This window comes from Mytilus galloprovincialis, chromosome 8 (genome assembly GCF_965363235.1).
Source record: "Mytilus galloprovincialis chromosome 8, xbMytGall1.hap1.1, whole genome shotgun sequence".
Taxonomy (NCBI): Eukaryota; Metazoa; Mollusca; class Bivalvia; order Mytilida; family Mytilidae; genus Mytilus; species Mytilus galloprovincialis.
Window position 1 is genome coordinate 84,525,218 of NC_134845.1, and position 6,596 is coordinate 84,531,813.

Here is a 6,596-nt window from a genome sequence, read left to right on the forward strand (position 1 = left end):
TTTGATATAAATCTAAACTGTTAATGAGGTTGCTTAAGTAATAACAATTATGTTTGAGAATTAAAAATAGATATGTTCCTTTAAATGAAGCTGAACATGGGTTTCTTTAAATGATTCGTCTCCTGAGGTTATTGCCGGGGGTTTCAACAAAAGCTATGGTATAATTTACGAAACACCACAAAACTATCCAAAAGATATGAAATATCTATAACTTAAACATTGCATGTATTATACGTAATCTCACACTCCTGACGGATTTTATTATCTTTATCATCACCAATCTGTGTTTTTACAGGAGTTTTGCCCCTTAAAAAAGACAGTATCTCGAAAACAGAACGCTCATCTTTAATCTATATACACCAGGCTCAAGCTAGCAGCCACTCGCTAGCAGCCAATACGCTAGCAGCCAATTTTAGGATATGTCTATGAACCCAAAAGTTGCATAAGATTCAAACGTACTCAAAATGATTTTATCGATATATAACCAGTATATTATCAGTTTTAAATATATAATAAAGCAGTCGGAGAATACTATTCGATGATTTAAAAGTAACTAGTCCTGTTCATCAATTTAAGACAAAAGTAATCGATGTGCTCCCCGCTTTTAATTTTAACAGCCAATAGTTTTGAGTGTACATAGAATCGTAAATATGTAATGAAATTATTGAAATAACAGTCTCCGGGACAAGTTTGCAATTCCGCTGAGTGCAAAAGTTGTCACCTTAATTTTTGCAGTTAAGTCAAAACAAAGTTGATAACTTGGTTGGTATTGGTTCCCTGATATTTGTCCTAAAATTTTTTGGATCTAGCACCACTGTTGAAAAAGTTATGCCCCTTTTTTCAACAATTTCCTCAGAGGAAAAGTACTTTTCCTCAAGGGAAATCAAATTTCCCTGAAGGAAAAAGATTTTTCCTCAAGGGAAATTGTTTTTTCCTCAAGGGAAAAAGATTTCCCTTAGGGAATTTGCTGCATAATTATTTCCTTTGAGGAAATTCTATTTCCTTAGAGGAAATTCTATTTCCTTAGAGGAAATTCTTTTTCCTTAGAGGAAATTCTTTTTCCTTTGAGGAAATTTGCAGCTTCAAATTTTCCTTGGAGGAAATACTTTTTCCTGTGAGGAAATTTGTAGCTTCAAATTTTCCTTGGAGGAAATACTTTTTCCTGTGAGGAAATTTTTGACAAACACTTTTCCTTGGAGGAAAATTCAAGACAACAAATTTCCTCTAGGGAAATCATTGATCTTCAAATTTCCTCTAAGGAAATTTCTGAAGATCAAATTTCCCTTAAGGAAATGTTTTCCCTTCTTTTTACTTGTTGAACATTTCTTCACTACACCATGTATACAAACAGTATGAATATAATAATAACAAGACTGTATAATTGATGCAAATGATATTTAAAACTTTAATAAATGTTGACTCAACATTTTAATGACATTGAAAATAATACAGTCTGACTGTTTAGATCTAGGTATTGTTTATACTTTTTTTATAAATTTAACTTTGATTTATAATTTTTTTTTGGAGCAAATGCTTCTATTTTCTTTGTAATTGTTTCAATGCGATACATTAATAAGCAACCAATTTGAATGTCATACCATTTGTGGTGTTCTAAAGAATTTGTTCATATATTTGCAGATTAAATAATAAAATAAACACTTTTCGTGTTATTTTAAATTAGAATTTCTTCTGTTTCAGCTTGTGTACAGTTATTCAATCCACTACGTAAGAATTCAGTGAATACATTATTCCATTCACTAAACAATTCCCTTCAATTCTAAGAGAAATCATTTTTGCAAATTGTTCTTCAATGATCTTCTTCTGTATATTTGATATGAGGGAGCGATGTAAATGAGTGGATAAAACTGGTGTTCCTTTTTTCAACAACAAAATAGTATTTGTTCAGCATTCTCCTTTCTTTTGATTAAGATATGTTGTTGCTTTTATGCAATAGTGTTTTTGTGTATCTATGATAGAACTCCATTTTGTTTATGGTCATTATCATGTGATAATGTTGAAATTTCCTATTTCTTTTTTGCAGGAAAGCACACATTCCATTTCAAATTAATCCAATTATGCACTATGTAAATAAATTTCAACTATAAGTTTCCTCTTCAGTAATGACCTATTGATCATGAAAACCAAGATGTCTGATCACCTATAAATACACAAAATAAACAAATAAAATGTTATAAATGGAGAGAGAAACAGCAATAAATGTTTTTCATGTGTATCTTTCCTTATTAAAATACATTAAGTAAACTTGAACTCGAGAAAAATAAATAACTGCGATGTAGACTAGAAAGTATAAAATGCCAAATAAAGTATTCACGAAAAATTAGTTGATTTACAGAAGTCAAGTCCCTGTTTGCAGGAAATTTACATCATTGGTTGTCTGGTGGAGAGTTGTCTTATGGGCAATCATACCACATCTTATTTTTATATAACCTTGCCATATTCCTATTGTGCCTGTCCAAAGTTCAGAGCCTGTAGCTTTTGTCAGTTTAGTCTGACACTAAAATTTAGTGGTTGTTGTTGTTGTTTCATACCGGTCATATTTATTTTTTGTAATTTATTTTGTTATAAACTAGGCAATTACCATGATTAGTTTTACAGTTTGGATTGTTTCAATGTTTCATCTTTAGGTCTTTTATAGCTGCCTACTTTGACTATAGTATAGGGTATGGATTTTCTCATTATTGAAGGTCGTAACAGGCCTACAATTGCTTTCTCAAAGCCATGATAGTTTTCATATTTAATATACCACATCTTTTAATTTTTATAGTAATCATGATACTAGTAATCATCTTTCAAGTTCAATAACTTTTTTAAAATTAAAAGGTGCCTTACCATTTAGGTTTAGTTGGCTTCTGCAAATTTTACATTGCCTATCATTTCTGCTGTATATAATTTCTCTGTATCTTCTATAGTTCTTGTCCTATACATAAAAGAGTAAAAGTTGAATGACATCTTGCATCAATATTTTTTTCTGTTTAATGTACATTATGTATATTAATGTGTGTTTAATAAAAATCTAAACCATGAGTGCTTGATAAGCTTCTTGCCCTTATAGCTGGTCTTTAAGCTTTAAATGAATTTTAATGATCGACTAAAAAACTATGAGCACTGTGCAAATAAGACCCCTGCCCTCCAAAAAAAAACAAAACATGCACAAACAGTGGTATTTATTGACATAAAACATGTATATAATTTGGCTCCATTTATAGATATATATCTCAAGTGACTATAAGTTTAAGGCTGTGATTTTTTTTAACAAATCCATAAATTTCTAAAACCTTTCAAAGTTTTTGAAAATGGACAATTTTAAAATAACTTTGCAACAACTAAAGTTCCTTAACTCTGCATCTTATAAAAAAATATACATGATAAATAGGGAATGATACTCCAGCTTGCATATTATTCAAAGTTTTAAAAGAACGGTAAAAGTTTTACTACCAAAATTTGAAATTGATCTGATTAAAATTGTGATAAAAAGTATTTTTTTAAAGTTTAATCAAATTTGGTTGAGGGAAACTTAAGTTAGAAGGCCGAAACATTTTTTTCCATTTTTAAAGAACATAACTGTAGAATTTAGTAAAAGAGACACTACCAAAATTCAAACTTAATCTGTATTTTGTGATAAGCATTGTGTATTGATTTCATAACATTTGGTTGAGACAAACTAAATTTTAGAGAACAGGAAACCAAAAATTCAGCATATTTTCCCCATTTCTAAAGGGGCATAACTCTGATACTCTAGTACAGTAACACTGACATCACTAAAATTCAAACTTGATATGAGAATTGTGATAACAAGCTTTTGTAAAAGTTTAATTGAATTTGGTTGAGGCAAACTAAAGTACTGTAAGAGAACAAAAAACAACTTTGGGACAGACGGACAAACGATCTGACAAGTGTTAAACATTATGCCCCCTCCACTTTGGGTCATAACAATAAAAAGGGAGTTTGTCAAGATATAAAAACAATTCACCAAAGTTTCATAAAAATTTGTGAAAGCATTCTTAAGACTATCCTAATCCCAAGTCATGATAGCACAATGACATAAATCAGTTTTATTTTTTTAAATTAAAAGGAAAATTATCATGTTTATGTTATACAAAAATAATTCACCAAGTTTCATGAAAATTGCTCAAAGCATTATTAATAGTATACGTACTGGAAAAATCCCCGCTTTTATGAATAAAATCCCTAACTTTAAATTAAAAATTTAAAATCCCTAAAAATTAAAAAGGAGCTTAATTATCATGATTATATCAATAGATAATTCACCAACGTATTATGAAAATTTTATGATTAATGTATTCTAATTCCAAGACTATCTAAGACATGGTTTGTTTGAATTAAAAAAGTTGGAATAAAGTACCTGCTAGAATTCAGGAGAATTAGACCAAATCAGGCTATCTTCTAGATTATCAGACAATTGACTGTACATAGAAAAGGAATTTCTTTTTTCTTTTTTCTTATTTAGCTATTTGTTATCTCTGTCCTTAATATATACTGAACTAAGCCATTTTTTCACATATTTTTTTTGTTTTTTCTCTCTTGTGACTTGTTATTTAACATAACAAAAAAAACCAAAGACAATGAAAGAGAAACTGACAATGCCAAGGCAAAACATAAGATGCAGAAAAGAAAAACAAAACAAAACACTAAGCAACACCAACATCACCAAAAAACTAGTGTTGAATTCATGTGCTCAGTCAGTCAGTGAGAGTTCGCAGATCCTGACCTACTATATCTATGCTTAAAAACCTAAAAATCATATAGTTTTAACATATTTTGTAAATTTATACTTGATTAAAATGTTGTCATAAATAGCATAGACACCTCTGAGTTTTGAGAACCACATGTGTTAATTGTGCGAGTATAATCATTGATAATCATGCACAAGATTGACTTTTAAAAGCCTATATATTGAAATTTTCTGAAAATATTGCATGCATTTATTAATATGACCAATTTCAAGAAATGCACAAAGATGTGAGATGATTTATATAATTGTAATTTCAGGAATTAAAAGTAAAGGCTTTTATCCTCACTGCATTTTGCACTTTTCCTAATTCAGGAGCCAGAAGTTATGGCCTTTGTGACCTTTGTATGATTTTTATTTTAGTTTCTTTTTTTTTATATTGTAGAGTTAAGTATGACGTCCATTATCACTCAACTAGTATACATTTTTGTTTAATGGCAAGCTAAAGCATGCCTCACAGGCACGGATCCAGGGGGGGGGGAGGGCTGAAGGTTGGACATGTTGGAACCCCCTTTCTTTAATGGACGATCAATGCATTTGAATGGGGACATGTAGTTGGACACCCCCCCCCCCCCCAAAAAAAAATTGTCCTGGGTTAGGAACCCCTCCTTTATATGACTAGATCCACCCCAGTCTCAGGTTGCGGGATTTTCTCGTTGCAATGAAGACCCATCGGTGACCTATGGCTGTTATCTGCTCTTTGGTCATGTTGTTATCTCTTTGATACATTCCCCATTTCCATTTCCATTTTCTTTTCGGTTCTATTATAAATATTAGAAACGAGTTTGGCGCCTTTACAAAAATATAATTGTCTGTGCTGATAGGGGAGTATGTGTGCATACCAATATTTAAATTTTCTAGGCCTTCTTTTTGAATATTTTGTGCATTTCTTGGTAAAATACTGTCAGACCTCGAGTGCTGTTGTTTTACAAAAACGGTCAAGTAATGTAGGGGAAAGAAACTAACTAAAAAGACCAAAATAAGCCACAACTAATGGGGGTCTCATTGGGGGTTCTGTTCACGGATCCCGCTTAGTTACTACTTATTTTTTTAGATTCTCGCATGATGCCATCCCGCGTACACTATGTAAGTGAACAATTCTGCTATTTTTGGAATTTCCCATGTCCCGCTAAACTTCATTTCGCGTTTTCACGGCACAATAATTTGAGGGAGGATAGGACCTTTATCGGGACTGCGGGATCGGGTGTTTTTAAGCTCTGGATTTCGGGATTGACCCTTTCGGGATACGATAATTCTTTTTTCGAATTTCGGGACCTCTGGATTTTGTGTTTTTTAGGCTCGGGATTTCGTGTTTTTAAGCTCGGGATTTCGGGATCAGTACCCCTCCTACCCTCCCTCATAATTTGACTTTCATGTGTCACGTTTACAAAAAATACGCCTCGACAATCCCGAGTCCCGCTCAGACCCCCCTTATAGGTACATAATGAATAGTTTACTATGTAGTCAGTAGTCGTGTCAAATACACATGTATACACTTTAAGACGACCTTTAATAGATTCATTTCACAGCGAAAATACTCATTTATATTGAACATTTTAGATCACTTTACATTTGGATTTTATAACTTTTAAAATAAAGACCATATAGATTTAAGATCATTTAATGTCTTTAATCGAAAGATTATAATTTGTCAATGCGCAACTGTAACCAGGTACTGAATTTTTTTTTTTGCATGCGTTAAGTTAAAAGTGCCGGGAATAGAAAAGCAAGTTAAACTTCTCATCTGGACTTTTTAATAAGTCTGTATACCGGACCTCTTCTCTATTTTGGGATTGAAAAAAAATCTAAAGTTAAAAATGCGGTT

At 31.6% G+C, this 6,596-nt stretch overlaps 1 long non-coding RNA gene across 1 annotated transcript; it reads right to left on the bottom strand.

Moving 5' to 3' along the window:
* Window positions 1-1,454: 1,454 nt before the first annotated feature.
* LOC143042704 (uncharacterized) lies at window positions 1,455-6,032 on the bottom strand. Its single transcript, XR_012968100.1, has 3 exons — window positions 5,614-6,032; window positions 2,851-2,938; window positions 1,455-2,158 (listed from the first exon to the last, which is right to left on the bottom strand). It is a non-coding gene; the product is annotated as an uncharacterized LOC143042704 (long non-coding RNA).
* Window positions 6,033-6,596: the final 564 nt, after the last annotated feature.